General features: G+C 34.5%; 1 pseudogene; it reads right to left on the bottom strand.

Annotated features, from left to right (window-relative positions):
- Positions 1-270: 270 nt before the first annotated feature.
- LOC129505258 (polyadenylate-binding protein 4-like) overlaps positions 271-24,627 on the bottom strand; it is a 39,116-nt pseudogene continuing 14,759 nt past the window's right edge.

The raw sequence follows: 24,627 nt of genomic DNA, 5'->3' as shown, positions 1-24,627 counted from the left end.
ATGTGTATAGTAGCTCAGACTTACCAGTCCCATGGTCTTGTGTATAGTAGCTCAGACTTACCAGTGTATGTGTATAGTAGCTCAGACTTACCAGTCCCATGGTCTTTCCAGCCAGTTTGAATGCATTGTTTGGATGAATGAAACAACTATTCTCCCCTCTTGTGCTTTTATTCCTGGAAGGTGTTCAGCATGGAAGTTGTCAGGAGCTCTAGCACCTTTACATGGAATGTAGGCTGGGGTGTCTGCAGAGGCGGTATGACAGGATGAGAGCTATAGACACTGGGAACATATCTGTAAGGTAGTAGAAGCAACAGCAACATGAGGTGCTAAATTCTGTACTTTGGCTGTGGGAACACTCACTCTGATTGGCAAGTAGTTAAGGCCATGAGAGGGTGGAGTATTACCAGTTGGAGCCAGATGGTGAAGAGTTGGACAAGGCCCAGACTGGCCTATAGCGTGTGGTATTCCTTGGAAGCCTTGAGGTCCCACCTTGCTGCCAACATAGATTAGGCCTCATCTGTGCTAACTGGTAAGGTGTATAATGTGAAAGTCTTCCCTGAGCCTGTGGAACTGCTGGCACAAAGTAGCTCCCAGTTGCAGGCTGGAACTGATCTAAGATGGCATTGGCCATTCACTGCATATACTTATTGATCAGGTGAGCTTTTTTCCTCTTCCTAACTAGGAGCCTATGCAACATACAGTAGCTTAGAGTCACCATGCCTCTGTTCATTTCAGTGACTACTTTGATTGCCTCTTTGGGAGAGGAGAAACTCATGAAGCCAAACCCTCTACTTTTCCCATCCTCTAGCATCCCATACTTTAGCACAGGTAGTGATCTGAAAGAAGAAAACTCTTCCCTTAACTTCTCATCATCATTGGTATTATGCAAGTTCTTTCTGTAGAAATTCACCTCTTGATAGTAATGACCTCTCCTTTCTACTGTTCATATTTCTACTTTATCTCAACCCATCATTCACTTGTTTCTGTGAAAGGCCTATAAATATGACTTCTCCAATGATTTCTTTTCCATTCACCTCTTCTGGGCCTCTATTGGCATCCTCATGCTTTTTGTAGTTCATAAAGTCAAAACATTTGGATTACCCACTGGGATTTCTCATCACCTTGACACTTAGGGTCTTGCAAAATTGCCTGAATTGCTTTCAGATTCTCATCATTCACCTCTTCCTTAAAGTTTTTGGTATTAACATTGGTGAATTCCTTGGGTTGGCCTCCAAGCTCAGCTTCCCACTCTTTAGAGACTTGAATCTGCTCACAAACACTGCAAAGTCATTGAGGAACATGCCATTTTTCTTCCAAAGACCTTGTCAGCATCCTCTTGGGTCTCCAAGTGGACAAACACATAACCCTTAGAGCTGTTCTCATCACATACTACCTTAAAAGAAAGTGTTCCCAAAAGCAGAAAAAGTATTGTAAACTGCCTTGTTTCCTAGAGATGTGTCCGCATTCTGGATGAAGCTATTTCACATATCAGATTTTCTCAAAGAGGGAGAATGCATGATACAAGGTGGCTTTCCCTCTATCACATCAGATTTTGTGGTGTCCAAGGCACAACCAGCGTCAACAGGCTGCTAGAAGTTAATAGAATTATAACCCAGGGAGCACAGTGATCATGTCACACAAATGTGGATGGACAGCAGAAGTACCACAGGACTAAACTTTTCATCCAGCAAGACCTCCCTGCCTTCAGGGAGCCTATCATTCTCATACAGGGGCAGCTAGGGGCTGTAACATTCGTCTCTCCTGCCCCTGCCACGCCAAGCCCCACTGGAGGATGTCCTGTAATGATTCCACAGGTCAAAGGGGGTTCTTCTCAGAACTGTGGCCCAGGCTGCATCCATAGTTGACACAGAGTGAAGCTAAAAGAAGCTGTAGCCCAGAAAGACAGGACTGCAGAGGGTTCAGGGACAGCTTGGCAGGACAGCAGCACCACAGTCAAGAGGCTCTCAAAACCAATGAACTAATAGGACTCTCTTGAGAGTTTGCAATTTTCAGCTGCCCCTCAGGAGGCTGCCAACTGTTGTTCACAGGGTCCTGCAGCACATGGATTGCTCTGTATATACAGGCGTTAGGGCTCTTGGCAGTTTAAGATTACAGCAGCCAGTGGAAGGGGGAAACAAAAAATTTTAGTGCCACTGTGCAAGTCCTGAGTGGGTCAAGCAGGCGGTCACCCCCGTCACCTGGCATGGGCAGCTCGTAGATTGAGAGTGAGGCCAGGTGCGGTTGCTGCTGGCTCACTAGCCACTCCACAGTGGACCTGGCCAGATAGCTTCCCTCACTGGTGTTTATTTATTTTTTAGTTTTTTTAAAGCTTTTGTTTATTCATGAGACAGACACACACACACACACACAGAGGCAGAGACACAGGCAGAGGGAGAAGCAGGCTCCATGCAAGGAGCCCGATGTGGGACTCGATGCTGGGACTCTGGGATCACGTCCTGGGCTGAAGACAGATGCTCAACCACTGAGCCACCCAGGCGTCCCCCTCACTGGTGTCCAATAAGGAGTCTCACTCTCTTTCACATTTCCTTTGTATTCTATTCTATTTATTTTATTCTAATTTTCTTGATTATATATATATTTAAAGTATTTTTTCCTTTCTTTTATACTCTTCCTCCTTCTCCTCCTCTTTTGCCTTCTTTTTATTTATACTTTTTAAAGATTTTATTTTTTATTTATCTGAGAGAGAGAGTATGAGAGAGAGAGCGGGAGTGGGGAGCGGGAGTGAGAAGTAGACTCCCTGATAAGCAAGGAGCCTGAAGTGGGGCTCCATCCCAGGACTCTGGGATCAGGACCCGAGCCAAAGGCAGGCACTTAACTGACTGAGCCACCCAGATGCCCCTCCTCTTTCTTTTTCTTTTTCTTTCTTTTCTTTTTCTTTTTCTTTTTTTTTTTTTTTTTTAATCTCTCTCTCTGGTTAGGCTACTGGCCCTGAAAGTGACAAGGCCATAGAGACTTTGGGCAGAGAGATGGGTTGATTCTTTTACATCTTGATTTTAAGATTTTTTAGGTGAGACTAGAACTCAATTTGGTTTAGCTCTAACTTTTTCCTAAAGCAAGATCCTTCTGTGGGCTCCCACTCAATACCCAGGAATCATGAGTGTTCCCGTGGTGAGAGTCATTGCCCGGCTATATGGCCTCAAGGTACCGCTGCCTCTGATCCTCTCTTGTGATGCTGTGGCTTCCAGAACTTTCCTCCAGAACACACGCACCCTGATTGATGCTTTGCTGAATACTCAAGGCTAATAGATTTCTCAATTTCTCACTCTGTGCATCTTTATCCTCTTTGTTAATATGTCCTCTAAATTAACACTGCTTTGGTACACTCAGAATCTCAGCTCCCTTTCCTCAACTCAGCAGGTTTCTTCAGTTAGTTATTTTAATTGTTTGTTTGTTTGTTTGTTTGTTAAAGTGTCAGGGTAAATCTAGTTCATGTGCATTTCATTGTCTTCTGGCTTTCATGGCTTTATATAAATAGCCAGCTGTTATTCTTTCTGTTTTTCTGTTAAATGTAGCATGCCCTTATTTTTTTTCTGCTTTTTAAATATCTATGTCACTTTGCTTGTATTGGCTGCTTTATTTCTTTTTCTCTTCTCCTGACAGTATACTGGTCATTGTGGCATAGTAATAATGTTGCTTATCAGAATCAGTAAGATGAGGGGATGATCATTTTTGATTAAATTATCTGGCTTAGGGCTAGGCTGTGTTCAGGGATGGAAGACCTATCCTACATTAATTGCAGGCTTGCCCTCTATGCTAGATTTTTCCTTAGGCACCGAAAGAACGTGGACTTTCGCTCTCTACTTTTGCCTCCAAGACGCTCATTTCTTGCACTGACCACTACTTAGTGAAAATCCTTTGAATCATTTAGCACCTGAATGCTTGGGACTTATCAGAAACCCCAATCCCAAAAGTTTACGTGGTCCTTAAGGTCTCAATTGTTTTTTCCTCCTCCATGAAGAATCACTTTGTCTATGACAAGCCTAGTGCTTTCCTTTGCTCATTTTTATACTCAACACATGCCTTAGGGAAGAAAGTTGATTTCTGCTCAGCTAAAAGAACATTTCACTCTATGAAATTAAGTTTTTTAAGAATCTTTTGATTCCCCCAGATATCTGAAGTGTTCAAAAAAAAAAAAAATATATATATATATATATATATATAATGATGTTTTAAAGTTACTCATTTTATCTAGTTGTCATCAGGACAGATTTGGGGCTGTGGTCTACATCTTAACCAGAGGCAGAATTCCAGGTATTATTATTTTATGATAATAAATATACTAGCCTCTCAAATGTTCACAGGTTATATTTAATTTAAATATATATTCTGTTTGCTCTTGATAACCTTATGTGCTGGAAAAGTTCACCTAATTTTGTGATTTTTTTTTTTTGTGTGTGTGTGTGGCTAGTATTTAGCAATGTCTATTTACCATCTCGCCTTTCTGTTTAAAATTTATGTTTACCTGTTCTACAAAAGCAATTATTCTAGAGACCTAACAACAGAATGTCAATATATGCCTTATTTATTTTGGGCATGGGGCTCTTTTCTCCTTCTGGGTACTTACAAGTTATCTGGGATGGCAGGGGCCGGGTGGGGGCGGGGGGCTCTGCTTTCACTGAATGACCAAGATTTCTTTTCAATACCTTACATACTGGATAAATGCTTCTGTTGCTGTCAGTTCTGTACAGCAGAAGTAAGAAATGCTGTGAAAAAGTATATTTCCTCAGTTAATCATCCTTATACTGACCCAGACCCACTTATTCTGAGATTGCCACCTTCTATATACCTCATCCTAGAACTATTCCTCACCCTAGAACTACTTCAAGCTTTGCAGCATTTCTTTGATTATAGGAGCCTTTGCATGTGATTTTTCTCAGACGATGCAATATTTTTTGTATTAAACCATAACAAAAAATTTAAATCTTTTCTTTTGATAGCACTCTTTTTTTTACCCAGTATTATTACTCTTAGAGATTAATTTTCTTCAAATACACACATCATTTTTAAGAATTTAAGGTGGAAGTATGCCCTGACTGTCATGTTATCCTGATGTCAGAGAATGTATTAAAATACATCAAATACACATTACTTGCATTTCTATGTATATGTGCATATTAGTGTCCATATATATTTGCATGTGCATAGGTTCACATATATTTATATATTATAATCAAATCATATCTGCCATTATTTCTACAGTCTACAAGGTAAAAAGATTCTCACTATGACATACTATTACATAGGTAAGTATTGAATACAAGTATATATATTCCAAGAAAAAAATCCACTTAGGTTATATTTATGGTGTCAGCATGATCATTTGAAGGAGAAAAAGTTACTGAATTAAATACTTGCCACTAAAACCAAATGTCCTATCAATGTACGTATTTGCATTTTGAATAATATTTTTATTCAATTAACAAATGTTTTGATACTGTGTACAAAAAACAAAGACAATTTTTCTTTACTTTAAACAGTCTAAACCAGAAATTCACTAGAAGGCTCTTTATTATCCACAATTTTTGCTTTATTTACTGATCTTAAGCAAGTAGCATATACATATTTAAGAAATTATCAATGTTTAAAATCATGCAAACTTTCCCAATCTTCTTGCAAAGTTTAAATGTAGTGCTTTCATGTGATTTCTAATAACTTTTATACATTGTAGGTTTCACACTAATTAGCATTATTATACCATTTTACTATCATTTGAGGCCCATTATACAGTGACTATTTTCAATAATATCATAGTATTCTAAATATATGTACCAACATTTATGTACTGGACACTTATCTCCATATTTTGTAATTACAAAAAAAAATGAAGCATGCTATACTTTTGAAACCTTTGTTTTTACATATTTACTAAGTTGTTATTGTTTATCTAGCTCTGTGATAAGCACTGAAGTGCTATGGTGGAGGGGTAGACACCATTAGTCCCCCCGTGGAATTTACAGTTTAGAAAAGCAGATAGATCATTTAAAATAAAGAAAAATACGGGATCCCTGGGTGGCGCAGCGGTTTGGCGCCTGCCTTTGGCCCAGGGCGCGATCCTGGAGATCCGGGATCGAATCCTACGTCGGGCTCCCGGTGCATGGAGCCTGCTTCTCCCTCTGCCTGTGTCTCTGCCTCTCTCTCTCTCTCTCTCATTCTATGTGACTATCATAAATAAATAAAAATTTAAAAATAATAATAATAATAAAATAAAGAAAAATACAAGTCATAAGTACTGAAGAATGAGTAGATTAGGTGTTCATTAGGTTACAAGGAGAAAGAAGGTGGAGAGAAAGGGAATAGTGATATTTCAGGCAGCTAAAAAAAGCTGTTATCATTCCAAATGAAAAAGAAATGAGCTATCACACCACAAAAAGGCATGGAGGGACCTTAAGTGCACATGATCAAGTGAAAGAAGCCAATCTGAAAGGACTACATATTGTGTGATTCTTACAACATAGCACTCTGGAAAAGGCAAAACTATGGAGACCAATAAAAGAAATTAGTGGTTACAAGGAGCATGGCAGTGGAGAGAGATATATCAGCACAGCACAGAGGATTTTAGGGAAGAGGAAACATCCTGTATGATAGTATCATGATGGACACACATCATTTCAAATTTGTCCACCCTGTAAAATGTACAATGCCAAGTACATTAGTACTTGGGTATGGATTTTGAGTGATTATGATGTGTCAGTGCAGGTTCATCCTTGGTAAAAATGTACCACTCTGGTATGTGATATTGATCATGGGGGGAGGCTATGGATGAATAGAGACAGGGGATATTTGGGAAACTTCAGTACCTGTATCCCAATTTTATTATAAATCTGAAACTCCTAAAAAATAAAATCTTTTTTTAAAAAGCAGCTATGAAATCAGATTTATAGGCAAGAGAGAGGTTATAATGAACTTAAATACATGACATACAATTATAACTGTAGGAGTGGCTGGGAGCTGTGTGATAGCTGAGTACAAATAGACAGGGTCAAAGTCACCTTAAGGAAAGTTGAGATAATTTTCTTAGTATAAATTCTTCAAGATTGAATTAATGTTTTTTTCCCTCTTATAGCCAGATGCATGGGAATTAAATGTACTAAGTGAGCCACCCAGGCGCTCAGTTGATTAAGAGTCTGACTCAGTATCATCTCAGGTCATGATCTCAGGAGCCTGGAGTCAAGCCCTGTATCTGGTTCCAGGCTCGAGTGCAGATTCTGCTTGTTCCTTTCCCTCTGCTCCTCTCCAAGCTTACAGTCTCTATCTCAAATAAGTAAATAAATCTGAAAGAAAAGAAAGAAGAAGAAAGAAAGAAAGAAAGAAAGAAAGAAAGAAAGAAAGAAAGAAAGAACAAAGAAAGAAAGAAAAAAGAAAGTACTATCAAGTAGGAATACAAAGTGCTATAATTTTATATTATAGAGACGTCTGGGTGGCTCAGTGGTTGAGCATCTGCCTTCGGCTCAGGCCATGATCCTGACTGGGATCTGGGATCCAGTCCCACATTGGGCTCCCTGCAGGGAGCCTGCTTCTCCCTCTGCCTATATTTCTGCCTCTCTCTCTCTCTCTCTCTCAGTCTGTGTCTCTCATGAATAAACAAATAAATCTTTAAAAAATAATTTAATTTTATAGTGAGTGGCGAAAATCCCTTTGAGGAAAGTATAGGATTCTTCCATGAGGACATGATGATAAGCTGACATAGGAAGAAAGAGTAGATTTACCTGGAGAAAGAGGGAGAACAGATAACAGAAGAACATTGTGGTGGGGAGGCAAAACCTAGTAGGTGGTGGTAGGCAATTGTTATATAAAGAAGTGCATGACATAGATAAATATGCATTTAAAAATAAAATTCCTCTAGTTATAGTGAATGAGAGTGAAAAAATAAGATCTGATATAAGGAGGTCAGTTTGGAAGATATTACAGAAGCCCAGATAAGAGATGATGGCCACCTAGGAGCAGGTATGATGTACAATGGAGAAAAAGAGATGCATTTTGAGAGAGAAGAATTTAGGATGAAAAATTAACTAGTTTTGGTTATTTAGATTAGAGGTATATATAGATAGATATAGATATAGAGGTGGATAGATGATAGATAGATAGATAGATAGATAGATAGATAGATAGATATAGAGGTATATATATATAAATTTACAAATTATAAAATATATATTTATAAAGATCAGATTATATAGATAATATACAAAGATTAAAGGATATATATACATATAAAGACATGTATAGAGATCTTTTTCAAATCTTACTGATCATTTTGATGTTCTATTAACGATTTCTGTGCCTTTGTGATGCTTTTTATTTTATAAGCATTTTATATTTTTATATAGTCAACCCTTGAACAACAGGGGTTTGAGGGCCACCAACCCCCCCAGCAGTCTAAATTCTATCTGTAACTTTTGACTCCCCCCAAACTTAGCTAATAATAGCCTACTGTTGACTGAAAGCCTCACTGATAACATGAACAGCTAATTAACACATATTTTGTATATTATTTACTGTATTACTACAGTAAAGTAAGCTAGATAAAAAAAGTGTTATTAAGAAAATCATAAGGAAGAGAAAATACATTTACAGCATTGTACTGAATTTATTGAAAAAAGAAATCCCCCTGTAAGTAGACTCATGCATTTAAATCAGTGTTGTTCAAGAATTGATATATGATAAACATGCCATCTAAAGTACTCAATAATCTAAAGTTGCTGGGATGACATTACTATTTTTCATTTCTGCTGACCCTCTTCCATTTTGGCTTACTTCCTTGTATGCTAGATTTTGCTCATATGCTTAAATGTGCTCGGTCTTAGTTGGTACATGCCCTGACAACTTAAACTGGCCATGCTTTCTTGAGAGAGAATGTATATTCTTTTTTATGGGAAGTGGAGATCACTACCAAAACTAGAACTTTTGAGTACTCTCACAATTCTTAGATTTACTAATCTAAAGCCTTTTTCTCATAATGTATCCTAGGTTTATAAAAGTTCCTTTTTTCTCATGGCTGTTTATGCAAAACTTAATTGTTGGATCATCATGCTCCTATTGATATTCACCTCTGGGTAATCCTTTTCAACTGTTATGGTTAACTGTCACTGATACTTGTTATCAGGTAACAATGTGGAAGAAGAAGATGATAAGTATGTTTTTACCTCAATTCAAGACCTTCATTTTTTTCTATGTAAAAAGATATTCAGTCTACCATGAGCCACTATTCTTTTAGTGTAGGAGATTTTTTTTGTACTATTAAAAGCTATTGTAAGAATTGTTTTTTTATCATTTTGTTCTTACAGTATATTATTCAAATACTAAAAATAAAATTTACTAATTTCCAATATGATAATTCAGTTTTGCAATTCTTATGTTGAATCATTGGGCCATTTTATAAATCTCAAAATAAGGAATCTTAGTGATCTTATTTTTCTATAGCCTATTCACTGTATTCCTATTTTTGCTATTTTGCCTCCTAATCATGTTAGATATTTGTTGCTGCATAGAAATTATTCCCAACTAGCGTAAAATATACTGGAAGAACAGGGAAACAGAAGAATCATGGAATCTTTAAATAGGTGTGGCATACTGCAGCTATGGGCCGAATCCAGCCTGTCTCCTCATTTTATAAATAAAGATTTATGGGGTCACCTCCAAGCATATGTATTGTCTATATCTGCTTTTATACTACAAAGGCAGAGCTGAGACAAGATTACATAGACTGTATAGCTCAGAAAGCTAAAATATTTACCATTTGACCCTTTACAGCAAAAATTTGTCTATTCTTGGTTTAAAAGATGATTCAAAAGTACAATAAACTATAACAATTGCATTATAGTTCAGTTTTGTTATTGCATTTCCCAGAGTTTTGCATTTTTAAAAATGAATAAAAGACAAGAGACACCATCTTTATAGACTATTTTTAACTTTTATTGAACAAAACTGAGATTGAATTTTTCATGCTTCACCAATAATGGCAAACAGAGGGAAGCCTGGGTGGTTTAGTGGTTGTATGTCTGTCTTTGCTCAGGTCATGATCATGGGGTCCCGGAATAGAGTCCTACATCAGGCTCCCTGCAGGGTGACTGCTTCTCCTCTGCCTAGGTCTCTGCCTCTCTTTCTGTGTCCCTCATGAATAAACAAATAGAATCTTAGAAAAAAATGCTAAAGAGAAAGAAAAGGGCAGAGAAAGACAGGTCACATTTATCAGAAAAAAATGGAAGTTGAAAGCAAATAGCACTTGAGACTACAATGAGGATGATAAATTTGATTACATAAATGAAATATCAGATACATTTTCAGACGACAGAATCCTACACGAATTTCTCAAACTCATGAATTTATAAATAGACAATGTATATTGAAATAAGAAAGGAAATATGATGTTCATATCAATTTATTCAAAAAGAAGAACTTCATTATGAAATATTTTCTGACAAGATCCTGGCTCAGGTTTGTTAGAAATGTATGTCAGAGAAATCCTGTATTCTTCATTATGTTTATGTGCTAAAATTTACTTGACATTCTTTGGAAATGGACAAATGATAAAGATAAGGGAATAAATAAAGGTAATTGGAAGGAAATAAATGATGTAGGTATTAAAAAGTTATGGGATAAGTCATTCTAAATGATGTTTATAATTTAAAAACTGGAAGGTAGTAATATAGCAAAAAAAAGATGGCAAACTTCTTTTCAAGATTATTATTAGTCATCACAGGTTTCAAAAGTTATTTAGGTATTGTATTTTGATTGTGCAGTTTCAAGAAGAATCACTAGCAGTGATAAGGTGGAATTGACATATTTGGAATCTCATACTAGTATTTACAAGATGGATATATTCCAGATTCATATGTGACAATTGATGAGAGTTATTTACATTCAGAAGACATTGCCCATTTTGGTTACATACAAATTGCAAACCAGGGAAATATATTTTGAGTTTGCTATAGTTAAATTTTTATTACAATTTCTAATAAGTTGCTCTTCATTATTTCTCTATTCTTACTCATATAAAATTAGTAAAATAAGGTATAAAGAATTAAAAAGGGTCCATTGGACCTAGGAAATAAATGTTGATTATTTTATTTCCAGGTATATATTCAGTTAATTCCTGGATGTTGGATATTGAATTTATTTAGTTGAGATGTTTATCTGGCATAATCATTTGCTCTATGCTCTGAATGCTATTGCCAAATGAAGAGCATCCTTTTAATATATTTATTAAAAGGCAAATTCAAAAAGAAAATTCCCAGAGCATGTCACCTCTTGGTCAGTGATTGTGATGTGGCAGAGAAAGTATGAGTAAAGGATGGGTTACTCTTTAGTGACAGTGAGATGCCTCCATATTACCTTTGTTTCTCCACTTGCCCCCTACTGCTATGATAACCTTCCTCTTATCTTTTCTTTTTATTCCCTCATTCTATTCCTCTAAGTCATATCCAATACTGGTGAGTCATTAATAACAGTAAGACTGGGCAATATACCCCAGGTATGATGAGACATAGAATTGGTTGTGCACCACTGTTTTTAGTTGACCACATTCTCACTGAACTCTCTGAACCTGAAGAAATGCGTGGGAGTCACAGATTTTCATAAAATATGCCTTAAGTTCACAAGTCAGAGACTCATCCTCACAGCACTGCTCCAACTTCAGTGACCTTTCAAGAATATGTGATGACACTTAAACATCTTTACTAAAAACAAATCTTTTAATACCCAGTATGATGAGATTCATGCTATTTAAATACAAGATACAAAGATTGAATTTCCCTGATTAGGGAGGACATGAAATTTAATGTCTATTTTCCACTATAAATTTGATCATAATAATGTATTTTCTCTGGGTTTCTGAGATTTACAATTTACTCTTCTAGTCTTGGTCCAGGATTATTTGGTAATTTTGACTCAAAAATTTAATTTTTACTTTCTGACATTTTTTAGTTCTGGGAAAGAATTTATACTAGATGAATTTATTAAAAACTAAAGAATTATGATTTTATTATAAATTATGTTATTAAAAACTAATAAGGTATAGCATATATTTTATTTGATTCCTGAAGGATGGAAAGGACAGAATACAGAGTAGGATAGTCAATGTGATACAAGCTTAGAAATGATCAGAATTGTTGGAGAATGCATTCTGAGCCCATAAATGAATAAAAGTAATCTTTTCATTGACACAGTATTGTCAAATTACATACACAACACCAAATATAAAAAGAATGATTAAAAGTAACTGGAAAAAACAACAACAGCGAGTACCTTAAAAGCTGCAGAATTCTCAATAGTAATAATACAAACTACAAAATATTGGAATGCTATCTAAAATATTCAAGAAAAATAACTTTCTCTTTAGTAAGCCATAATCAGTTGATTGTTATTCAGGAATGAATAAGAAATAAATCACTAGAATGTAAATATTAGTGATAAAGGGTCTACCTCCATTTTTGGTGTTTGACTATTGACTTCTTTCCTCCCTGGCCTATATATGGACAGGCTGATAAGAAAGCCATGCACATGCAACTAGTCCTTTGACACCAGTGAGAAATTCAAATCTCCTGCATGGGAAATTTTCCTTAGTCCAATCTCTAGTCACTATAGAAGTTGAAAGCACTCCTACTTTGACCAAGCCAACAAGCTTGTGCCCACAGAGTTCTTCCTGTGAGCCACTAAAGTGAAAGATCCTTACAAAAAAAATTTGAAAAGCTATACTTCAAATTTCAGGTTACCAGAGTGAAAATATTTGAAATATAATTCATAAGAAAAATAGAGATAATGATTATTTAAGGACCTCTCAAATAAAGTATGCATGTTAGACATTTAGGAGTAGTTTTAAAAAAACAGAAATTGAATTCTGAGTTTTCACACTTGTACAGGAAAATGAGAATAAAGGAATGCAAACAATCTACCAGAAGACAGAAAAGAAGAGAAAAAACAAAAACAAAAGCAAAAGAGGCACATGTTATATAGAGAGTTCAAAATATAAAAAAGGGAAAATATCCAAGTATCACATGTAGTTAATACTGCTATGTGTTAACTCAAAATCCACAAGAGAATCTGTATGTTTTTTAATCCCCCAGGGGCAATGTACACAGTATGAAATGCTTACTGACATTTTTTTTTTACCAACTTGTGATGATAGGTCCGGTGCTGTAAAAGGTAAGTGAGAAATAGTTTCTGGATATGTTGTTTCATAAAAATATACATAGTCTTCCATTGGCAATTACTTCTTGTCTTCCATTTCTAACTCAGTCACCATTTTCTGGTTGCCTAATGAAATGATACCTGCAGATAAAGCAGATATTTTGCATCTGTGAGGATGAGTCACATGAAGAAAGGTGAATGAGGAATCCCAAGGATCATTCCCTTCATGACCTACTCAGGCAACTATACTTGCCTTAGAATGTCTATCCTTGACAGTCTTATTACATAGGAAAAGCCAATGCCCCATTTGATTAAGCCATTCTAAACAGTTTCCTGTTGTATGCATTCAAATACAGGACAAAATGATAAAATAGTTCATCTTATATGGCTGAAAACATATTAAATATACTTTTAAAATATAGAGGTAATAGAACTAGATTTTTTAAAACTAGCAAATCAACAAATTAATTGAAATCAAACAAAACCAATCCATATTCTGATGAAAAGAAACATACCCAAAGATTTAAGGACCAAAAACTGCTGAAAATGAATGTATGAAAAATTATACCATGCTAAGTGTTCTGGATATTTTTGCTTATTCCTTTGGATTTGCTCTCTATTCACCATGTGGCTCTGTGCCATAGGAGGCTGACCTTTATAGACTTCATTATCAGTTTCAACTGCTTTCTGGCTTCCTGTTGGATTTATCCCATGGGATTATACTAGGATATAGGGTATGAAGTATAGAAGGAAAGAGGTTAAAATGTCTTCTATCCCAGGTACTTCAACTGCTGATTTGGTCCATTTGGCTGTGTCCCTCAATGGAATACTATAATTCTATTAGGTAGTTCCCTTATAAAGATCCCAGTATGCTCTATTTCTAGTAGCTGAGTACTTCTCCAGTCTCCCCAGGTCCAGGTAGAGACTGGTCCTGAACAGTCCTAAAAAGTAAAGTATCCTATAAGAGCAGGTGAATCAGACTTCTCATGATGGCATATAATGGCATCTGTTTTTAATTCTCCATCCACTTTCCTTCAATTCATGCTTATAGCTTATGGAGAATTCTACTTAATAGAGGAGGAAAACACATGAGACTGATTAAGGGATGAATTCACATCATGCAATGACATTGGCCACAAAAGGATGGTCACTGAATTATATCTATACCCAGTGGTGACCCCAAACAATATGGAGAAAGAAAATCATACCAATATGGTCAGTATTTACTGACCTTGATAAGGAGAGATGGCTTGCAGTTGGTTATATATTGATAAATATAGGTAGAGGTTAATGGGTTGGAAAGCAACAGATTAGAAAATTGGTGACAAGAAAAATTAAGAGAAATATATGAATGGACCACTTGGAACTAGCACAGAGTATAAAGATATTTGCATTTTATATTATTAATGAGAAGGCATCCACACTAGAGGAAGGCAAATTTAGATGGGCAAGATGACCCATATACTCCAGTACTTGCTCAAAAAACTCATGTGCAAAACGACCTTTTACACTACTTTTATACAACAGGGATATCTTATTCCATGCATGGGCATGATGTTATGTACATTCCTGCCCAGAGTAGCTGTATCCTTAGAAGTCTTACTGAGAGAGATTCACTTCAAAGCTCATTCATATGGTTGATGACTAGGTTTGTCCATACTTGGCCAGTTGGCCAGAGGCCTCCCTCAGTTCTTTGACTCATGGATCTCTTTATAGCACACCTTGTGATGTGAAAGGTAGCTTCCATCAGTGAGAATAAGCAAGAGAGCGATACGCAGTACATAACACTGAAGCCACAGCCTTTTTGCAAACTCAATCTTAAAAGTGACATCCTCTCACTTTGCTATAGTCTATTCATTAAAACTGACTCATGAGGTCTAGCCTATACTCAAGGAGGAGAGAATTCAAAGGGGCTTGCATATCAGTAGTTGGGGCTCACTGGAAGCCATCACAGACACTAAGTTAGTAATATACAACTTATTGTATAGCTTTATTTTTCTGATCTTTGACTACAAATTCTGGAAGTTCACCTTTATTTGGAACACAGCTTCCACCATTCCACCTTTCTACACTCAAACTACGTGAATCAAAAGTTTTATCTGTCAAACTCATCTGACAGCTTAACTCTACTAGTCCATCTTTTCAAATGCCAATGATCTGTTCAGTCACTTCAAAATATTCAGTTGTTAGCCCCCTTCCCACCATGAGATGACACTGAATGCGAAACTAAGGCTGTTCATTCATAAGCTTCCCACATGTGTATTTCCTATGTCACTGACTGCATTAGCCTGCTAAGGCTGACATAACCAAAGTACCACAGAGTAGGAGACTTAATAAAAATTCATTTTCTTACAATTTGGGGTCTAGAAGTCTTAGATCAAGGTGTCAGCAGGATTGGTTTCTTCTGAAGACTTTTAGGTGTTTAATTTCTTCCTGAGTCTTCACATGATCTTGCCTTTCTGGGTATGTGTCTGTGTCCTGTGGGTCTAATATCTTCTTATTATAAGGACACCATTTTCTTTATTATTATTATAATTATTATTATTATTATTATTAAGACCTTTATTAATGGGTGCTTGCTGTTTGTTGACTTTTTTGAAAAAATCAAGTTGTAAACTTTTATTACAAATTAAAAATGAGGTTCTTAAAAATCTCAACTTGACCAGATATGAAACAATTTAAAAACTTTTAAAGGTGTATTGAGAAAAATCAGGCTTTAAAAAAACACACACACACATTTATCATTACCAAAAAGAGACGTCTTTAGGTAAAAATAATAAAAACCCCATGCTGCAAAGATAATGCAGATAGCTCTATTTATCTGATCAATGGGGAAAAAGCAAGCACTTAAGGTCTTCAGCTCCAATCTTTTGTTCATTTCTTATTGCTGGAATTTCATCTTCACTTCTTCATGTTGGATGACTAAACCAGATGGTGGTAGAAATGGTAACACCAGTATTTTCAATTAGGTCCTATTCTAATGATCTTATTTCAACTTCATACTTCTTTAATGAGCCTCTCTCCATATATAGTCACATGCAAGGTGTTAAGAGTTAGGACTTCAGTGGATGCCCCATGACTTTATATGGATTTGGGATGGACACATTTCAACTGATAATATTGACTAAACAGAAAGAAGAAAAGATTAACAGAAAATGTAAACTGGAAGGAAATACAACTGTAAAACTTTTTTTTAAGGCACACTGATTTCATATTGGTAAATGTAGTAATTTTACAAAATGATGATTCAATATATATTGAATTAAGCACTGTGATATTCTCCTAAATTCTAAACCATTATATAATTCATTGTGAGAAACAAGAAGTCATGTTACAAATTGCAAAAAAGTAGTGCATATTGATGATTATTTAGTTTGTTGCCTTTGGAATTGATAGAATATTGATAAGATTTTAAAAGCCAAACACTGTGAAGTCAGAAAAACACAGTTCTATTGTTATAAGACAAAATACTGAAGTCATAGCCAATCAGCTATTACTGGAGCCATAAGGTCATTCAAATAAACTTAATATCAGGTATTATGTTTACACAATTAATAGTATTCTTGGATTATTTCTAAATATAAGATTCCGACAATGGTTGATATAAAAATCTTCAAGATGTTGATCTACACTATACCAACTTTGTTTCAGTGAAAGTCTGGAATTGCCAGTGTTCCAAAATCAGTTGTGTTTTCAATTTGCTTAGATAATTTATTAGTATTTATTACTCATTCAAAATGTTTCTTCCTTTCCCCATTTTTTTCATATTTTATGCACATACCTTTTACCTATTTCCTACTTCATGTGGAATAAAAAGGGCCTTATTTCATAACAAAGACTCAAAGAGTGGTAGAAAAGATGAAAGTATGTAAAGAGTAGGAGAGTTACAGCCTAAGTAATAGTTGCTGAATGCCTTGTACATACCTTACAGTCTTACTGAGATCCTAACCACAACTAATTTAAAACATTCAAAAGGTGAATGTTGAAATTACACTTACTCAGAGGCAAACTGCACATACAGATATACACATATACACATACAGACAAATGTAGAAATTTAAGTTTAAAGAAATGTACTCTGTGCAATGATTCCATTTTATTTTTTTGAGATAATTATAGATTCATCTACAGTGGAAAAAAATAATATAGGTCTCATATATTCTTCACCAAGTTCTCCAAAATGGTAACATACTGCATATTTATAATAACATAAATAACACAACCAGGAAATCAGCATTGTTGCAATTTACCAGTATATTCAAATTTTGTCATTTTTACCTGCACTTATTTTAGTGTGCGCATGCGTGTATGTGTGATTAGTCCCAGTAAATACTGTATGTGTAGATCTGTGCACCCACCACCACACACATACTGAACAGCGAACACACCTAACAGTTTCATAACGAGGGTTCCTTGTGCTACCCATTGATAGAGCCACCTCCACCCCTCTCCTTACTGCAGGCAATCACTAACCTGTTTCCATATTTATATTTTGCTCTTGCAAGAATGCGATGTAAATGGAATTAAATATCATTGAAACTTTTGAGATTGGCCTTTTTCATTAGCAATATCCCCTTGAGATTCTGCCGGTTGTTACATGTATCAGTATTTTGTTTTCTCATTGCTGCATAGTATCCCATGGTATTGATGTTCCATATCTATTTGACCATTTATTTGTTAATAGACATTTGGCTTGTTTCCTGTTTTTGACTATCTTAACTAAAGCTGTTATGAACATTTAGGTATATGTTTTTATTTCTCCTGGATAAATACCCAAAATGTCAATATATAAGTACATCACAGTAAATTATTCTTTCTTTTGGTAACAGATATTTGTGTTGCTTACAGTTTGTTGCTATTGCAATTTTTTTTCCTTTGAACATTTTTTTAGGCTTCTAACTTTGTTTTTTTTTTCCAAGTTTTTATTTAAATTCCAGATGTTTTCTATACAGTGCAGTATGAGTTTCTGGTATAGAATTTGGTGATTCATCACTTAATATGCAACATCTGGTGCTCATCACAACTGCCCTCCTTAATACCCTTCACTCATTTAGTCTATCCCCTGCCCACCTCCCCTCCAGTAAACATCAGTTTATTCTCTGTTCTTGAGTCTGTTCCCGTATGTTCATTTGTTTTGTTTTCTTAAATTCTACATATGAGTGAAATCATATGGCATTTGTCTTTCTTTGACTTATTTCACTTACCATAATACCATCTAGTTCCATTCATACCATTGCAAATGGCAAGATTTCATTCTTTTGATGGTTGAGTAATATGCCATTGTGTATGTGTGCGCGCGCGTGTGCATGTGTGCGCGTGTGTGTTTGTGTGTACCACTTCTTTTTATCCATTCATTAGTTAATGGACATTTGGGCCTTTTCTGTAATTTTTCTATTGTTGATAATACTGCTATAAACATCAGGCTGCATGTAATCCTTCAAATCAGTGTTTTTGTATCCTTTGGGTAAATACTTAGTAATTCAATTGCTGGGTCATAGGGTAGCTCTACTTTTAACTTTTTGAGGAACTGTTTTCCAAAGTGGCTGTACCAGTTTGCATTTGCACCAACAGTGTAAGAGGGTTCCCCTTTCTCCATATCCTCCTTTGAATACTTTTTAACTCATTTTTCTAGTGAACTATCTCATAAACATTTATGTATTATCAGTAATTGGGAAATAGTGAAAAAAATCCCTCTGTATTATCATAGATTTGTCAATAACTCATTCTAGGTCTGGTAGAGTGCAAATTACATATTTTAAAACGTTGGTATTCACTGGATATAAGTTGCAAATTATGTCGTTTTCATTAATTGATTCTTTGGTTCTTATGTAGCAGCCACCTTTATCTTTAGTAAAGCTATTTTATCTTTAAAGTTTATTTTCTTTTTATTTTTTATTTTTATTTTTTTAAGTTCATTTTCTTTTCAAATTAATATGGTTATACAACTTTATTTAGCTTCTATTAGCCTGGTTTATTATAGTCTGCATTTTATTTTCTGCTTTACAAGTGGGTTATGCTATTTTTTAAAAAAGCTAATTTGCCAATATATAATTTTTCAATGAATAGCTAATCCCTAACATTACTTATGATTGGTAATATATTCGGCTTTATCTCTACCTTATTTAGGGAACTTCTGTCTAGGTTTCTCTCTAATTTTCCCTCTCTCTCCTTTTTAGCATTTCTTTTGATTTCTCAGTGTGAAATTTCCATGACTCAAAGGTTTTGCATCTGTGATTCTGATGTCTAGCATTTTTTCTGACTTTAATGATATCTTATTATTGTTATTTTAAATTTTGTTTTGCTTTACTTAATTTGAGCTCCTATTTTGGGGGAATATTTGGAACCCTTGAGTCCTGAGCTGCAGTTCATTTCCTTAGGAAAAAATTAGCATTTCTTTCTGCTAGGTACCCTTGGCACTATAGACCTGAACCTACTTTAAATAAATTCTGCTGAGGTTTCCAGAAACACAGATAGTTTAAATTCAGCCTCCAAACTCATGTAAAGCCTGGATTTTGATTATAAATTCCCAAGGGCATATTTTCTATTTCTTCTATCAGCGCCAAGTGAAAGCCATGAACATTTCTTTGCAATCCCTTAATAGCAGGACAAAACTTTTTAAATTTATGAATTTAATCAACAAGTATTTATTGAGCACTTGTTCTCAGTCTCTTAGAACCTATTGAGTACTGTTGTAAGTACCTTGATGCATTAGTAGACAACATGGAGAAATTTCCCTGCCCCTGTGGAATTTTTATCCTACGTGACATATATAAAGTAATAGGTAAATAAATAAATTATATAGTATGTAGAAGATGATAAGTGCGACTGAAGAAAGGATAAAGTAGGGCACATTAAGGGGGGGAGGAAGCAGTATTTGTCTTATCTTCATTTTTCACATATTTCTTCTACTAATGTTAATACTAAACAGGCTTTTCTTTTGAATTGCATGATATGGTTTTATAAATACGTGTATTGTCTACCGACACTCATTTTGTGTATGTGTCATGTCTTTTAATCCTCAAAGCTATTAAGAATACTGGCTATTTGTAGTAAAGCAACTTTCTCATGTCTAAAAAAGCCGGTAAACAATAAAACGAACACAAAAATGGACATAATGATTCTAGTGTACTTTAAAGTTGCACACAGTGGAACATCAAATAATTCTTAATTAAGCAGACAAAATAATTCTTTGGTCCCTATAATCTAGGAATATGGCCTCTTCAGAGAATCCAGACATTTGAAGGATATCAGCTAACTCTCTTAATCTGTATTTCCCCTTACCTTAAACCCTTAAACCCTCCAATTTTTACCTTTTTTTCTTTGTTAGTCTCACTTTCCCTGTTACATAAACGCTTCCTCGAAGCAGGGGCTGGGAAGTCTAGAAGTAGGAAATGGCTACAGACTTACCCAGGATTATGTCATTAATGATGGGTGATCCCTTATCAAAAATAGTTTTATTCTCTCTGTACGAATCACAAGCACATCCATGAATAAATAACTAAACAGCTAATGAGATGTGATCATTGGAAGCCCTGTCAGAACCAGAGAAGGTAAGAAGGAATTTTCCCGAAGGAAATTTGGAATGTGCTGCCACATACAGCAGTGTGGTACCCAAGTTACACAATTATCTTGGTGATAAGTGCAATCTTGAAAGGTCTCTAAACAATAAGAGTACAAATACAGAACAAAAACACAGAAACTATGTCTGAGAAAATATGAGCATCCGCTTAAAGGAAAAATAGTAAATGGTTTTGCTTTAGATAATTTCATTTTCCTCTTTAATATTATTTTAAGACCTAAAATGAATTAGTTAAGATACTCCATGGACTCACAAATATAATAATTGCCATTTTTGAATAGAGGAAATCTAGAAGAGAATGTTGTTATTCAAAGTATGGTTCTTGGATTAATAGCATCATCATCACTTGGGACTCATTAGAAACATGGAATCTCAGGCTCTAGCTCAGAAATAATCAGTGATTCATATGCACGTCAGTTTTGAGAAAAGGTTAAGGATACAGTCTCCAGGAGTAGCTGATAAGGTTCTTACTGAGACTTAAACACTTACAAGCCTATAAGTGATGTTGGGCAAATTTCTTAAATTCTCTTTGAGTTTTATTATCTTTTAAGTAGGGTGGGGCTGATACAGAAAACACTTCAATATTTTAAGAAATATGTATAATACACTAATCATAATGCATAACACATTTAAAAATTCAATTAAAATGACATTTATTTTTATTAATCTTCAAATTTAGGCCAATCTATTCATAACCTCTCCTAGTGGAACATTTATGGGAAAACCATGGTAGGAAAAAAATGTGAGGGACGCCCGGGTGGCTCAGGGATTGCGCATCTGCCTCCAGCCCAGGGCCTGATCCTGGAGACCGGAGATCGAGTCCCGCATCAGGCTCCCTGCATGGAGTCTGCTTCTCCCTCTGCCTGTGTCTCTGCCCCTCTATCTCTATGTCTCTCATGAATAAATAAATCAATCTTAAAAAAAAAAAAGAAAAAGAAAAAAAATGTGAGGAGGTACACTGCTTAGTATTCCAAGGATAGCTAACATTAACATTTCCTTTGATTATATTAGTTTTTGACTTTTAATGACTAGCTCAGGTGCTAATTATCACAAATTTGTTTATAGAGAAACCCAACAGATATATAAAATTGCATAACTTAATATTAATGAAATGCTATTTTCTATAAATATTTAAAAATGATAATGAGACCATTTATAAATTAAGAATGTAAATGTTATATTTTCCTCAGTATTATAAAAACTATGAATAACTATGAAGCATGAAATATATTTTCATGTTTAATATATTTCTAAAAATGTGACATGATAATGTTGTTTTGATTAAGAAATAATTAATTAAGCTAATGTTTCTTTAACTGTGCTCTAAGGAACACGAATAGCACTCAAATATACCAGAATTTACCATGAATAATAACAAAGAGGAGGATACATGTTAGAGAAAGGTTTCCAAGGTCAAATATATTTTTAAACTGCCACAAAATAATCTCCCACTTAAAGTTCATTATGAAAATTAATATGTTCAAAGCTTTAAAAAGAGAATTGGGAAAAAGCTATAATGTTCTGTATGCCATGTGTCACGGAAGCTAGAAAAAGACTAGTCTCTGCTTTCATGAGGCTTACACAGAGTGGGGAGCTTAAATATTCATAAAATTTACATTTAATGCAATTATTGACATGATTGAGATTTCATTTATAATATTGCTATTTCTCTTCTATTTTTCCTTTTTCCATCTTTTTATACTATTTATCCCTTTTTCATTTTTATTATTGCATGTTTATTATGATGCCAATTAGTGGCTTATTTAACCTTGTGATTATTTTAGTTTTAGAAATTGCTTTTGGGTTGATAGTATACATCTTTAATTTATCATAATCAAACCTTAAAATATACTGTACCAAATCATATATACTGCAAGAACCGTACAAGAATATATTTCCATTTCTTTCCTCCTGGGCTTTATGCTACTATTGTCATATATTTTGCTTCACATTTGTTATAAATCTCAAAATATGTTATCAATTTTGATATCAATAGTTATTTTTCTTTTGAAGAGTTTAACATATTAAGACCCAAAATGTCCTATACAAAATGTCCATATTTACCCACATGGTCATCATCTGGTGCTCTTCAATCTTTTGTGGAGATCCAAATTTCTATTTGGTATAATTTTCCTTCTATGTGAAGGACTTCCTTTAATTTATCTTGTTGGAAATCCATGGTAATAATTTTTTTAGCTTTTATATATTTTATTAAGTCTTTAGTTCACCTTTATTTTGAAAGAATTGTCATTAGTTGTAAATGTTTACATTAAAAGATGTATTACTTTCTTTAAGTATGTTGTTCCAACTATCTTATCATTTGCATTATTTCTTATATATGCTATCATACTTATCTTTGTTTCTGTTATGTGTAATATTACCTTTCTGTGGCTAGTGTTAAGCAATTTGTTTGTGGTGTGCCTTGGAATATAATTTTCTTTAAATGTTGTGTGCTTGGGATTCTTGATCTTGGACAATTTTGGTCAATTTTGAAAAATTTCAGTCATTATTTCCTCGATTTTTGTTACTCCTCTACACGATCAAGAATACCCATTCCATGTAAATTTAGCTATTTATATTTGTCTCTTGTCTCATTTTTTTAGTATCTTAACCTCATTTTTTTTATTCTGAAAATATATTTTTTTCTTCTGCAGTGTCTTTCTTTTTTGAAATATGTTTGACATAAACCATTGTGTAAATGTAAGGTGTTGAACATGTTATTTTGATAAATTTATATAATGTAATATAATTGCCCTATAGCAATGATTAAGAACTCTATCATGTTACAAAATTATCACTTCTCTTTAGAGATAGGGATGATGAAGTACTGGTTTCTTAGCAAGAATTGTTGATTAGAATACAATATTATTATTTTTATTCACTAAACTGTGCATTAGATGTCTAGGACTTATTTACTACTCACTGCATTATAGGTACCATTAACATGTTTTATTTTTCCTTCACACAACCCCTGGTGACTCCATCAACTCTCTGTATTTATTTGTTTGGCTTTTTCAGATTCCACATAAAATTGAGATCATACAGTATTTGTCTTCCTCTGTCTGACTTATCATACTTAGCATAATGTGCTCAGGTTCCATCAATGTTGTTGCAAGTAGCAGGATGTCCTACCTTTCCATGACTGAATAATATTTCATGTATATATATACATGTATATACACATATATATATATCTTTATCCATTCATCCATTTATTGATAGTATAATATTTCCATTTTATATAGATAGATAGATAGATAGATAGATAGATAGATAGATAGATAGATAGATAGTTCTTCCCATATCTTGGCTATTGTGAATAATGCTTCTGTAAACATAGAAGTGCATATATCTCTTTGAAATCCTATTTTCATTCCCTTTGGATATATATCCAAAAATAGAATTGCTAGATTACATAGTAGATCTATTTTTAAGTTTTTGAGAAAACATCATACTGTTTTCCACTGTTATTTCACCAACTTAAATTCCTACCAACAGTTCACAAGGGTTCCCTTTTCTACACATCCTTGCCAACCCTTGTTATTTCTTGTAAGTCATTTTAACAGGTATGAGGTGATATTGTGATGTTCATTTGCATTTCCCTCATAATTACTGACGGTGAACATCTTTTCATGTACTTATTGGCCCTTTGGATGTCTTCTTTGTAAAGATGTTTATTTAGTTACTCGGTTCCTTTTTAAAATTAGATTTTTTGTTGTTATTGTTATCTGAGTTCTCTCTATATTTTGATTATCAACCCTTTATTCAATATATGATTTGCAAAAATTTTCTCCCATTCACTAGGTTGCCTTTTCATTTGTTAATTATTCTTTTGCTGTAAAGAAACTTTTGATACAGTACCTTTTGTTGACTTTTGCTTTTGTTGCTTGTGTTTTTATATA

Source organism: Nyctereutes procyonoides, unplaced genomic scaffold, assembly GCF_905146905.1.
Source record: "Nyctereutes procyonoides isolate TBG_1078 unplaced genomic scaffold, NYPRO_anot_genome, whole genome shotgun sequence".
In the NCBI taxonomy this organism is placed as follows: Eukaryota; Metazoa; Chordata; class Mammalia; order Carnivora; family Canidae; genus Nyctereutes; species Nyctereutes procyonoides.
This window is presented reverse-complemented; position numbering and strand designations above follow the sequence as displayed.